We start from the raw sequence: 14,140 nt of genomic DNA, 5'->3' as shown, positions 1-14,140 counted from the left end.
TCCCAAGCAAATTGAGACATAGAGTTGAAAGATGATTTGACACCCTTCTCATCTGTAACTTCTCTGGGAAAATCAAATTTTAACCTTAAAAAATAGTCCAATTTACACAAAAAATTTATCCTATTAAACAGGCCATAAATCAAAAAACTTAAAATTATTAAATCAAAACTGAACCGAACTAAATTTACAAAAATCAAACTTAATTTAATTAATTTGGTTCAGTTTTTGATACACATAATTCGAAAACCAACAATCTAAAAATCTGAAATAAGAAAATCGAGAACGAATCAAATTACCGAATGCCCACCCCTAGACTAGACATATAATGACCCTCCAGGTCATTTTTAAATTAAAGCATTCATTCTATTGTTTAAAGCATTCTTGTAGAGACCCTTCTCATTTATGACTTGTTGGCTTTGACTGTTCAGTCGCCTGGTCGTTCGTTTAGATTTTAGGCCCGTCTCTCTGTTTTGGAGCTTTTATAACTTGAAAAGTTGAATTCGATCACACTTCAGGAAAACAATCTCAGAACAGAATTCTAATGATCTCATCAGCTCTGGAATGGCCAAATTAGGCTAGTAGCATAATTGGTATGAGTACCGAGGCAATCAGTGCGAGTTTAGGACCATTTGGCAATTTTGCCTTTGAAATTTGGCCTATAGTTGACTTTGGTCAACATTCTTGGAAAATGTACTTGGAGGAAAATTCTGACAATGCGGTTATTTCTGGAATGTCGAGTTTGGTCTTGAACGGCCCTTCATTCACTTCCTAAGGCTTCTAGTATAATCCCGAGGCTCATTTTAGAATTTTGCAAAATGGCCCTAGGTGTGGGACCTAATTTTCGTTAAAATGACCTTGTATGAAAATTTTTAATGTGCCATTGAGTCTGGAATATTGAATTTGGTAGGGTGCATATCTCGTTTGCGCGCGTGGAATTTCGAACGAATTCCGAGCAACCCATCAGAGTATTTAAACTTGGTGAAAAACTCAGCTTTTAGCTGATATCTAGTGCAACTAAATTGCTCTCTGCAATCATGAGCCCTTGACTGCATTAGCGGAGGCTTGAGTCTTTGTCCTCCACGATCGCGGGCCTCAGGCCGCATTCACAAAGGTCAAGTTTCCACTGCTCTGCGAATGCGGAGGCCAATTTCCTGGTTTTTTAATAAAGACCAAGGACTACTTCAACACTTTTTCCTCAACTTCAAATATAGATATTTCCTCCATCTTAAGCTCAAATTAGGTGATTCCAAGGCCAAATTCAAGAAAATTTCGTGGGAAATCTAGTGGTGAGCTCGTAAATGTGAGGGTAATCTTTGTGTGAGGTAAGAATTCATATTTAGCTACTGCTCTTGTGATTTTTGGAGTGAATAGTTATTGAAATTTGGAGAATTGTAACTATGCCAATTTAACTCCGTTTAAGTGATTTTTTAGGCTAGATTGTGGGGATTTTCATAAGGAACGTCATGGTGTTACTTTTTTGGATTGGGAGGGTCTTCTTTTTTTCCAGAATTCGCTGATCAAGAAGATGCCATTTTCATCTTTTAGTTTGAATTTTTTGAATTTTAGCTGCATGTTTGTCTCGCATCAATTTCCACCCCAAATTGTATTATAATTTTTATTTGTGAGCTTGGGGTGATGTTTAAAAACTATTTTTGGGGGTCAATTCCAAAATTCCAAATGTGGGTCCCATATTTCCTGTTTTAGACCTCAAAATTAGTCTATCTCCGAATTCTATAATTTTAGAGTCATAACGACCATAGTAACGCTATGATTCTATTGTTGATATTGTGGCAGCATTTAGAGGCTGCTTAGAAGGAAAAAGTTCTAATTTCGTGAGTTGGAGCATGCATGGTCGGCTTAGAGGTAGGCTATGATTTTTCCCTCTTAAGACTGAGCATGTTTAGGTAATTTTACATTGATTTATATGCGTTTGGAGGGGTTTGGGTGTCGAGCATGCCAAATTCCTAGAATCTATGTCCTAGGCCTTATTTCGTGTAATTATTGGACTGTGTAAGCATGACTCCTATGGTTGTTGGTTGGTTCCTACCCTATAAAGAATGACGTGCCTGTGTTTATATGTTTGGAAACACGTTTGGCCTTAGTCTAGGTTTAGACTAGTGTTGCCTTAGACTTGTGCGGTTTTGGTGCCTTTGGGCCTTAGAACTTCTCCGACGTCGTTCTGGATGGTTAGATCCCTGTAGACTGATATAGAAGACTTGAGTCTGATAGTCTTAGCCTTAGCTAGGCAGCAAATCAGATTGTGACCTTACCTCTATAATGCCCTATTCTCCTATTGGTCCTGTATCATTCGATTCTTTATGTTTGGATCTTTCTCGGCGATTATGGCTATATTTGGTGGGCTGGAGTGGTGCATTGATGAAAATTGGTTTAGGGGTACTCCCCGTGATGCACGATTGGTCACTGATTCTAATTCGGTATGATTCCTTAGCTACAGATACCCGGTTAAAGTTTGTGGTCAAATTTACTTGTGTTAGGCTCCTTAGCTATACGTACCTGTTCAGGCTTCCTAGATACAATTACCCAATTAAAGTCCGTGGTCTAGCTTACCCGTGATTGACCTTTGGCTACAGTTACCCATTAAAGTCCGTGGTCTAGCCTACTCATGTCGACTCATTAGCTACAGTTACCCGGTTGTAGTCAGTGGTCCAGCTTGCATATGGTTAAATTCCTAATTCCCTGATGAATCTTCGATTAAGTCTTCGTCTACTCTCAGTTTTGGGTTGAGGTATGAGAGTTGGAAATGGTTCGGTTCAAGTCTGGGAAATGGTAATATTATTGAAATCCTTTTTGTTCCATTTATTTTCTCCTAGCTATTCTTGCATCTGTCTGGCTTATGGGAGTCCATGCAGGTGGTTACTTTTACTTGTGCACATGCATACCCATCGGGGTTTATAGGAGCCCAACGGAGTTAGTTAAATTCTCTCTCTTATTTGTTTGTACGCTCGTGTACATACCTATATTTAGTTCTTGCCCTGTCTTTGATTGTGATATTTTACTCGCATTTTAGTTTAGTTTTGCTTATGTTGCTCAATCGGCCTATGATGCCTACTGGGTACCTGTTGTTTTTGGTATTCATGCTATAATCTGAATTTGTTTTCGTGATGTAGGTTTGAGTTCTAGCTATCGACGTTAATTAGAGCCAGCTGCGGTCATGATCGGAGGTGAGGGTGAACACATAATGTTCTGGATTTATGTGTCTCCTTCTGTATATATATTTTGTCTGTCTTTTGCTTTTTAAGACAACTTTGTTTCCGTGGTCCATTTTTGGAACTTGTTCTCTTTTACTAGCAGCTCTGTATAGGTGACTTCCAGGTTTTGGGAGGGATTCTTTTTTGGTTTATATATATTTAGTTGCTTCTGCCCGTTCATGTATGCTCCTGTTATTTTTCTTACTGTTTTAGATTAATTTGTTGGTCTTCTACCCTAATATCCTATTACTCATAGTTTTGACATATGGGTTGCCTTGCCTACTGGTGGGTCACAATAGGCACTATCATAGCCTGAGACGGATCCTATCATAAGAGTCTCTAGGCCTAAAATGGGCCTCGTTGTGGCTATCCTTCTGTGTAGCCCTCTTGTCGTTGCCCCATGGGCCTCCCAGTAGAGCTGCTCATATGTATGGTGCATGGTCCATAATGTCTAGAAATGGATGGCTCCATTGAAACCATGTACTGATTCTCAATACGCTGTTGGAGTCTCAATCCTCTAACAAAACACCGAACTCTCTCCTCCTCAGTAGGTAAAATCATGGTGGTATGACGAGAGAGCTCATGGAATTTGACCTCGTACTCTGATATGGTCATAAAGCCCTTTACTAACCTCAAAAACTGATCGTGGAGCTGATCCCGAATGCTCCGTAGGATAAACATTGCCAAAAAAGCCTCTGAGAAGTTTGTCATTAAAGTCCCTTTTCTATTATTAACAACTTTATTTAGAGTTTTAACGGATTAGAACAGAGAAAATAGCGTTATAAACTCGTTTGTCATTTTGTTGAGATTTATGGATTAAAAGGATATTTTGGGTGGATTAAATGGATGGAATTAGTTGAGTTATGATGTATAATAATTGTTGATGTTGTTTATGAGTTGTTGTTCTTAAATTTGGAAGAATAAAGTGTATGAAGATATTGTATATATTTTGGGGCGGTTTGGTATAATATTTCTGGCTGTTTTGCAATGATGTTTTAGGGATTGTTTCGTGGTTATTACGAACTATTTTGTGGGATGAAATATCGGAGGATTGGCTGTAGTTGTCATTGTTGTTATACTATGGGTATATGGAAATAAAGGAGTGAATACAAGCATTAACATCCGAATGTATATTGGGCTATTTTGGAAGTAGCTTAAGGATGCATTTAATTCTATATTGATATGAAATTGTTGTTGATATTTTAATTGGTGTGTGGATAAATTATAATTTTGAGCATTATTATGTTTGTAGGGGAAATGCTGCCGGAATTTTGTTAAGTTTCATTTGTACTTGGCTTAGTTAGTAAGTGATGTGATTATCTAATTGTGGCCTATGTCATCTTAATTTTAGACCCACGAGCTCGAGAAGTATACGTTGGAAATTTAGATAGAATTCAAGGTATGTAAAGCTATCCCTTCTTTGTTTTTGGCATGTCTTAGATTTAAGTAATGAATGATATAAATTTGGGGTTATTCTATTCATAAATTCCGAATGTAATTCACAATCCTTATTTAATTCTTGATGTTAGAGCTCCTAATGTGATTGAGCTATTGCCCCTCAAATCCTCTATATATTGGATAGTTGCTGGTATATAAAAGTCCTATTTTTACGGACTTTATCATACTTAGCATCCTTAACTTACAATAGCTGTTCGCGTCATCTTATTGCATTACCCACACCCAGGTCTGCGATGCGGACTTGTCGCGGACCACATTATCTAGCAAATTATATTCAAGCTTCAATTTTGATCGATACTTGTCCCAGGTCTGCGATGCAGACTTGTCGAGAACCACACTGCCTCGCAGATTAAGTTTAAGTTTCAATTTGGTCGCTACATGTCAAAAGTCTGCGATGTGGACTTGTCGCGGACCATACTGACTCAAATTCTTGATTTTGCTTGGGTTATTCCTCATGGCTTGATTCGTGATGCGGACCTGTCACAAACTACATTGACTTGGCCAATAAATTCCATACTTTAGGCATTCGAGTGTTACTTATTCTGTTGAGTCTCAGATGATGATCTAATTGTATATGATTGCTCATGATATTCTACTCGTGCATACTATTATTACCTCTTTTATCGAGTCCCGAGTCAGATATGTTGTTATGCACAATTTTACTATATTATTCACCAAGTCCCTTACTAGAGGGCCGAATAAGGTATATGATGATATGGTTATGACACCGAGTCACATAATAGGCCGGGTACGGTAAAGTGTAGACTACTCTATTCACTGAGTCCTTTGCTAGAGGGCCGGGTATATATATATATATATATGACGATATAATGATATAATTATGACACTAAGTCCCATAATGGGCTGGGTACGGTATATGATGATGATATGCATGACTTTATTTCATAAGATGCAGGTATAGTGATTTATTGATTATCATACTTGTCTCCTAAATCTTTATTTCAGATGTGATCTCCTTTATGATATTTTATGCTTTATATACTCAGTACGTATTATGTACTGACCTCCTCTCTTTGGGGAGCTGCGTTTCATGACTGCAGGTACAGATAATCGTTTTGGGAATCCGCCAGCTTAGGATTTCCACTCAGCTATTTTGGAGTGCTCTATTGTACCGGAGCCTAGATTTTGGTACCGATCCTCTTGATGTATAAATATGTTTATTCAGGGGTACGGCAGGGGCTCTGTCCCGCCATATGATATTATTGATACTCTTAGAGGTTTGTAGATATATGTGTGGGTTGTGTATAAGTTTGTCTAGCTGATTCTATACGATGTGCTATGGATATTGACATGTAATGGCAGCCTTGTCGGCTTGTGCTTCCTTTCATGATATAATGGTGGTGACTCTTCCGGAGACAAATGATATGGATGTATTATATGAAAATATTATGAACCATTGGAGTTCTTATGTAAGTTATCATATTGTTCGTGGTTCAGCTTGACTACATCTGATAGGTATGTATGTGGGTGTCCAGGTCGGGCCCCAGTCACGACCTATGAGGTTGGGTCGTGACAATAGGCTAGCTTAGAAATAAAAGCAAATCAGATTGCAAATATAGGTAAATGATAACATGCAACAACCAACAGGAAAAATATGCTCACTTTGAAATTTAATTCCTCAATTTAAGACACGGGCCAAAGTGAAAACTTCAATCACAATAATCAACAATCAAAAAGTCCAACAATTTGTGATTTAACACACAATACCATTGAAAGATGAATATAGTGCTGACAAAAATATTCACACCTACTTGAGCAAAAAAGAGAAAGCAAGCAATTGTCAACCAATAATCCAAAAATTCAAAATCCCCCAAAAATAAAATTTGATGAAATTTATACAAATCAAAATAACCAATTTTCAAAAACCTTAATTTTTCTTTGGAATCATATGATTCATTTTCATCTGTCTTCTAATTGCTCATATTCATGACCCAAATAAGCATTGAATCATTTAAGTAATTTATTGTCAATATATCGGAATTCACTATGTAATATTTCCTTAATATTTTAATATTTTATAATTGTTAATCAATTAATTTTGTTATGTATAATGATTCTCTAGCTCATGAGATTAAGATTTTCTAAGATCATATAAAGAGACTACAATTCAGGCCCACAACCAATGTGGGATTCTTAACAATGTTTGGTAGGAAGGAAAATGTTCCATGAAATATGTTCTTTGTGAAAATTGTATAAAGGGAAGTCCGGTGCACTAAAGCTCCCGCTATGCGTGGGGTTCGGGAAGGGCCTGACCACAAGGGTCTATTGTACGCACCCCTACCTTGCATTTCTGCGAGAGGCTATTTCCAAGGCTTGAACCCTTGTGAAAATTGTATATCTAGGAAAAATCAATTTTGATTATCTTATGAAATGTTTGTATTGGGTATAAAATAGTTGACATGTAATAATCATACAAATATACAAGGTGTAGGATTGGGTATAACAATACTAATCTTGGACCTTAGTGATTCTTTAGAAGTATTACATATTGAAAAATATTGACTTTGTGTTGATTGAAATAAATGATACACAACAATAACTATGGTATTTGGAAAAAAAATAAGTTCCACAAACAATGGATGGTAGTAGCACTTCCTGAAAGATATTTTGTATCAATTAGTCTAGACAGAGCATAGCTTAGAGCTTGATTAGTTTCGTCCCTTTCAAATTCAGCAATCACACAGTATTTAGAGTATATAAAACACACAAAGATCACAAGAACATTATGGCATCCATTTACCAATAGCATGTACAAGTTTATGACTCTATAAAAAGAGGTTCATTCTTTCTAAATTGGTAGCATTCACAATGTCATCCTAGGGTCTTTGAGAGTTTAATTTAGGGTGAGAATTTATGAGAACCTCTTCATATTCTGAGTGAATTGTGTGAGGTTATTTCTCTTGATATTTTGTACTCTATTCTGAGTGAATTGTGTGAGGTTATTTCTCTTGATATTTTGTACTCTCATATTTATAGTGGATTGCTCATCTTCTCTTGTGGATATAGGTTGATTGACCCAATCATGTTAATTATTTGTGTCTATTTTGGTATATTTCTCATTGTCTTCTTGCTTATGGTCTTTTGATGTTCGCTTTGTTAGTTTTCACATGACACCTGATTATTTTGGTCCTAATACTTATTTAGCATTAAGGCAATGCCCAAAGGGGGTTGATGAAGTGGGGGACAAATTATACTATATAAGATGTGGGCATGTTGAATCAACAATCCTTAGGTATGATCAAAATTCACATTCCTCTATGAATGTATCATACAAACTCAATAATTTTAAAAATTAACTATTTTAAAGTACAAACTAAAAGTTAAAGTTTTGAATTACATTGACACAATTTTTCTGATGTTGTGGGATTAGGTAGCAACAAGGATGATCAAAACATTTGCTACTGATTTATTTGAGATAATTTAAGACTATAAGCATGATTAACTTTGATTTCTTAACTTATACTACTACTACAACAACAACAACAACCTAGTGAAATCCCACAATGTGGGGTCTGAGAAGGGTAATGTGTACGCAGACCTTACTCCTATCAAGGTAGGACGACTGTTTCTGGGAGACCCTTGGCCTAATCACCTCTCTCCAATATTTCTTCAGCCTACCCCTACCTCTTCTGAAACCATTCATGGCTAACCTCTCACACCTCCGCACTGGGGCATCTGTGTCTCTCCTTTTCACATGCCCAAACCATCTCAGTCGCACTTCTCGCATCTTATCTTCTACCAAGGCCACTCCTACCTTGTCCTGAATAGCCTCATTTCTAATCCTATCTCTCCTGGTATGCCCACACATCTATCTCAGCATTCTCATCTCGACAACTTTTATCTTTTAAATGTGAGAGACCTTAACTAGCCAACACTCCACCCAATATAACATAGCCGGTACCACCACTTTGTAGAATTTGTCCTTAAGTTGTGGTGGCACCTTCTTGTCATATAGCACACCAGAAGCGAGCCTCCATTTCATCCACCCTACCCCAATACAATGTGTGACATCATCGTCAATCTCCCCGCTACCTTGTATGATAGACCCAAGGTACTTGCCACTACTTTTCTTTTGGATGGCCTGGTCACCAAGCCTAACTTCCACGTAAACCTCCTGAGGTATCTTACTGATCATGCATTCTAAGTACTCTGTCTTTGTCCTACTCAGCTTAAACCTTTTAGACTCCAAGACATGTCTCCAATCCTCCAGCTTAGTGTTAACTCCGCTGCGAGTCTCATCAATCAGGACTATGTCATCCACGAAAAGCATACACCATGGAACCTCACCTTGAATTTCTCGCTTCAATCCATCCATCACTAAGGCAAATAAAAATGGACAAAGAGATGATCCTCGATGCAACCCCATCACAACTGGAAAGTGCTCTGAGTCCCCTCCTACTGTTCTTACCCTGGTTTTGGTACTTTCATACATGTCCTTGATCACCCTAATGTATGCCACATGTACACCTTTAGCCTCCAAACATCTCCATAGTATCTCTTATGGAACCTTATCGTAAGCCTTTTCTAGGTCAATAAATACCTTATGCAAGTCCCTCTTTCTCTCCCTATACTGCTCCACCAGTATCCTCATAAGATGGATGACTTCTATAGTTGAGCGTCCCAGTAAAAATCCAAATTGGTTCTCTAGAATATACATGCCTCTCCTCACCCTCATCTCTACCACTCTTTCCCACACTTTCATAGTATGACTTAGAAGCTTGATACCTCTATAATTATTGCAGCTCTGGATATCCCCTTTGTTTTTGTATAGAGGGATTATTATGATCGACCTCCATTCTTCGGGCATCATTGCCATCTGAAAGATGACATTAAATAACCCAGTCAGCCACTCCAAACCTACCGAGCTCGCGCTCTTCCAAAATTCCCCACGAATCTCAGCAGGTCCGTTCGCTCTTCCCCAGCGCATCCTACGCACAGCAGCCTTAACCTCTTCCACCATAATACTCTTACAACACCCAAAATCGTGATGCCTCCCTGTATGTTCCAAATCTCCCAACACAATCTCTCTGTCCCCTTCTTCATTCAAGAGTTTATGATCTTTATTTATACTAACCTCTTTAAATTATGTCATTTTAAAGAGGTTAGTACATTTTGTTCTTGTATTTTATACTTAACTTTGCATTATATGACTTTTCTTAAGACTACTAGTCCTGCAAATAACTATGAATATCCTATGAAGTTGGACAATATTGTCGAAAATACATACATGTTAAAACTGGAATTAAAGAGCTCCGACAATAAAGTCAAGATGAAGTCTTTAAAGTTGTTATGTTTACTGATGACCATGACATTATAGAAAAATACAATCCTCCTCCACGTGAAGAGGCATTCAAGGTATCATTTTATATTGAAATATTTGTCAAATTTGATTTCTACGATTGAACTAAATTATAATATTTATACACATTTTTTAGGATCCAAATTTCAATGATAACCAAGTTAGTCTTGACGATCGTGAATTCATGGTTATTTTACAATGTATTGTTAATATTCTTTTATTTTCTATATATTATTCATTCATTTTATGAATACAAACCCAAAAATCCTTCAAAACCGACTTTACAAACTTCACTACTTTATATATGTTGAATTCCACCGAAGATATTGAGTTGATCACTATCTCAACACCACCTAACAATTTACAAAAAATTGATGCCGCAACAGTTGATGAAGAAGATCCTAACTCACAGTTGTCAGGAAATAAGATCAAAAGAATATTTAAGAAGAAGAAGACAACCTGAAGTGTTACTACAAGGAGCAATAATTATAGAACTCAAGAAATGTATAATTAGTTAATTTAGTATTTTCATTATTTATGAACAACATATGTTCTTTCATGGTTTATACTGTTATTAATTTCTCTTGTCTTGTTATTTTTATTATTTCTCATCTATTTTCACTTGTTACAAAACACATGATCCATGGGCCTTACGTGAACTAAATTCAACAAGTCCTTGTATGAAAAAAGTTATTGTAAGTTTAAGTATCCAAAAGAGCTTGCTGATGAAACAACAAAAGAAAAAAGTTCATATTCTATTTATAGAATAGGCAATACAGGAAATTATATGGAGATAAAAAAATATCTCCTTGACAATTCGTGGGTTGTCCCTTATAATTCTTTTTATTATCTAAATATAATTGTCATATAAATATAGAGATTTGTTAAGATATTAAGATAGTTAAATAGATTTATAAGTACATATGAAAAAGTGCAGTGACCCTCCAGTTAATTTTTTAATTAATGTATTTATTTTATCATTTAGAGCATTCCTATAGCGACCTCAAGTCATTTATGACTTGCTAGAACTAATTGTTTGGTTGCTTGGTCGTTTGTTTTGGGCTATAGGCCCATTTCCATGTCATGGAGCTTTTGAAACTTGAAAAGTTGATATCGATCAAAAAATCAAATAAACAACCTCAGAATGGAACTTTGATGATTCTATCTACTTCAAAATGGCCAAATCATGCTAGTAGCATGGTCGGCATGAGTATCGAGACTTTTCTTGTGAGTTTGGACTATTAGAAATTTTAGCCTTTGAAATTTAGTCAAAGTTTGATTTTTGTTGACATTCTTGGAAAACATGCTCAGATAGAAATTTGGTCAGTGCGGTTAGCTTTAGAATATTGAGTTTGGTCTAGAACAACCATTCGTGCACTTTTCGAGGCTTCCAGTGTAATTTTGAGGCCTTTTGTGGAATTTGAATAAAAATGACACTTGAGTGTGGTACCTACTTTTATCAAAATGGTCTTGTATTAAAATTTTAACTGTGCCATTAAGTCCAGAACATCAAAATTGATGGAGTAGCATATCTCGTTTGTGCGTACAAAATTCCTAATGAATCCCGAGCACCCCATCGAAGACTTGGACAATACCAAAAATTCCTTATATTAGTAGCTGTTGGTGAAAGTGATTTTGTTCATCACTATCGTGATGAAGCCTACGCTATCTCGGAGGGGTACTCAGCATAGACATCACGATCACAAGGCTCTTAACTGCGATTGTAATGAGTAGTTGATTGGGGTTGACCACAACTTGGTCTTCGTAATCGCGAGGCCTGACCTACATGATTACAATGGTCATTTTATGGGGTTGTCGCGATTGCAACACTTTTGCTCGTGATCACGATGTATATGTTTGTCTGGTCTTTTAACTTAAGACCATACACGATCAACTATTGTACCAAAAGTTCAAAGAGTGATATCTCAAGCCGTAGAGGTCCTATTAGGGATATTCAAAGCCTGGATTGTGGGTATTCAACGGGAAAATATATATAATTCTTAGGAAGTTAGTGGGGAGGTTTTGTTTGAGGTAAATTCTGTAAATTAGTTGTTGTCATAGTTGTTCTTTTAGCTTATAGTGTGAGAAATTGCATGTTCGGTGTTTGGGCTGTTCCAAGCCCCGAATTGTTTTACATTTTGAAACTCAAGTTCAAGAGGTAAATAGGACCTTGTCACGGAGTTTATTTTGAAATTACCAAACCAGGTCACAAATTTTCCTTTTTGCCTCTGAAATTGGTCTGTCTCTAATTTTAGTGTCAAAATGACCGTCTTGAGATTATGTACCTATTTTTAATAGTATGGCAGCATTTAGAGGTCATTTGGAAAGGGAAAGCTTCAGTTTTTTAATTTTGGAGCGCGTGCCATTGGGCTACAGGTAGACTACGACTTCCCTCTCCATAGATGGAGTTTGTTTATGTGATAACATGAAGATTATTTAGAATTTGGGTTGGTTAGTGATTAAGCATGCTTGAATGTGTATTGAAATCCTTATTTAGGCATTTTCGGGTAGTACTAGGTAACTGTGAGCGTGCTATTATTTTAAATGCAATCATCCATACCTTGTGGCCTTGAAAATTACTATTTTATGTTGATATTGAGAATATTTGCCTTAGTCTAGTCTTAGACTAGTATTTTCCATAGACTTGTGATATTTTGAGACTTTACGCATTGCTTTTACTCCGACGTCGATACGTATGACTTAGATCCTGTAGACTGGAATAGCAGACTTAGGTCTGGTAGTTTGAACCTTAGATTAGGCGTCACCTCAGCTTAACAACCTTCTACCCTCCCTTCCTTTTCTTATGGCTTGTTGTGAACACTTTGAGCTTTTGGGCCTCATTTGATGATTTAGAACCGGGTATGGGTCAAGCTTTGAGTGCTGAATTGATTATCTGAGAGTAGAAGTCGATCCACGGTGGTTTCACAATGATGAAATGACATGATATTATTCGGTAGCCGCTATCTTTACATATTCAAAGCCAGGTTATGCTGCCCACTTATTGATAATGCTCAAGTACACTTATTACAATTCAGAGTGTAGGCGATCGCTAGCAATATAAACCTAATGTTTGAGGCAGGGTCGAATCTCACAAGAACGGTTAAGAATAGACTTCAATTACGAAGTAAGAACGTGCTCTAGAATTTTGTAGCGTAAAAATAAGTAGATTGTAACATAAAGTAAATCTGTAAATTTCATTATCAGAATTCTAAGAGTTAGCAAGATTCGATATTAAAGACATTTGACCAATTTGATTTGTAACGAATTAACAAAGGCTTCTAGGGGAGGTACAAAGTTGAAATTGAGGTTCTAATAAGGGTAAATACACAGCTCAACATTATTAATTCTCAATGGATAGGCAAATGTTAATCACTTGTATGATATAGAATCTATCGATCGCTATTCATTTCTACATGCAAGCACTTTTGAACCTAAACATGCAATCTAACAACACTAACCCGTTCTTTAGCAAAACCTCCTCTCACGAAAGAGGTTACAATTGGTAAACAAGAATCAACGACTATTTGATAATTTGGTCACTTCACATAACAATTTATATCTAATAATGAAGATCTAACATAGAAATATTTTTGCAACCATAATTCATAATTTATTCCACACCAAATTAACAAAACCCATTTCAAATTAACAATTTATGAGCTGTAACAAAAACCTAGATATAGAACAACAATCTAACTCAATAGCACCCCCTAGAAGTAGGGGATTTAAGTACACATAACAGAAATTAAAGAAATTAAACCAAAGTAATTATCATCCGTTTGATTCAGCAAAGTTTGAAATCCAAAATCCAAAGCCCAAAGCTAAAATCTCCAAAACAAATTCTAAAACCCCAATATAGCTTCAAAGATCTTGTCTCTAAGTCTTAGTAGTGAAAACGTGCCTCATTTGACTTTGAAAACCCTATTTATATGAGTACAAAACATCAGGCAAAATTGTCCCTTGGAGCCACTTCGATGATGTTAGCCAGGCTCGCCGAAGTGGTCGGCGTATCACCAATTTGTCCTTTGACTCGCCTACTGGAATGTTTCTCCTTCAGTTCATGATCTCTGATTAGGCGAGCTCGATCTCTCTTACCAACACATTCGGTGAGTTATCGATTTTACCTCTCACATGGTTCTTCATTTGCTTTCTT

The 14,140-nt window shown here is 36.6% G+C and overlaps 1 long non-coding RNA gene across 5 annotated transcripts in view; it reads left to right on the top strand.

The window, feature by feature from the left end:
• The window catches only part of LOC129870877 (uncharacterized), a 43,539-nt gene extending 37,417 nt beyond the window's left edge, over positions 1-6,122 (top strand). For all 5 annotated transcript variants that reach the window (XR_008762146.1, XR_008762148.1, XR_008762144.1 and 2 more), the window contains 3 exons: positions 3,129-3,182; positions 4,561-4,608; positions 5,729-6,122. This is a non-coding gene — a long non-coding RNA (uncharacterized LOC129870877). The remainder of the gene's footprint in view (positions 1-3,128; positions 3,183-4,560; positions 4,609-5,728) is intronic.
• The last annotated feature ends 8,018 nt before the right edge of the window (positions 6,123-14,140 follow it).

The sequence above is a fragment of the Solanum dulcamara genome, chromosome 10 (genome assembly GCF_947179165.1).
Source record: "Solanum dulcamara chromosome 10, daSolDulc1.2, whole genome shotgun sequence".
NCBI classification, from domain to species: domain Eukaryota; kingdom Viridiplantae; phylum Streptophyta; class Magnoliopsida; order Solanales; family Solanaceae; genus Solanum; species Solanum dulcamara.
The sequence above is the reverse complement of the archived record's forward strand: the minus strand, read 5'-3'. Positions and strand labels throughout refer to the sequence as shown.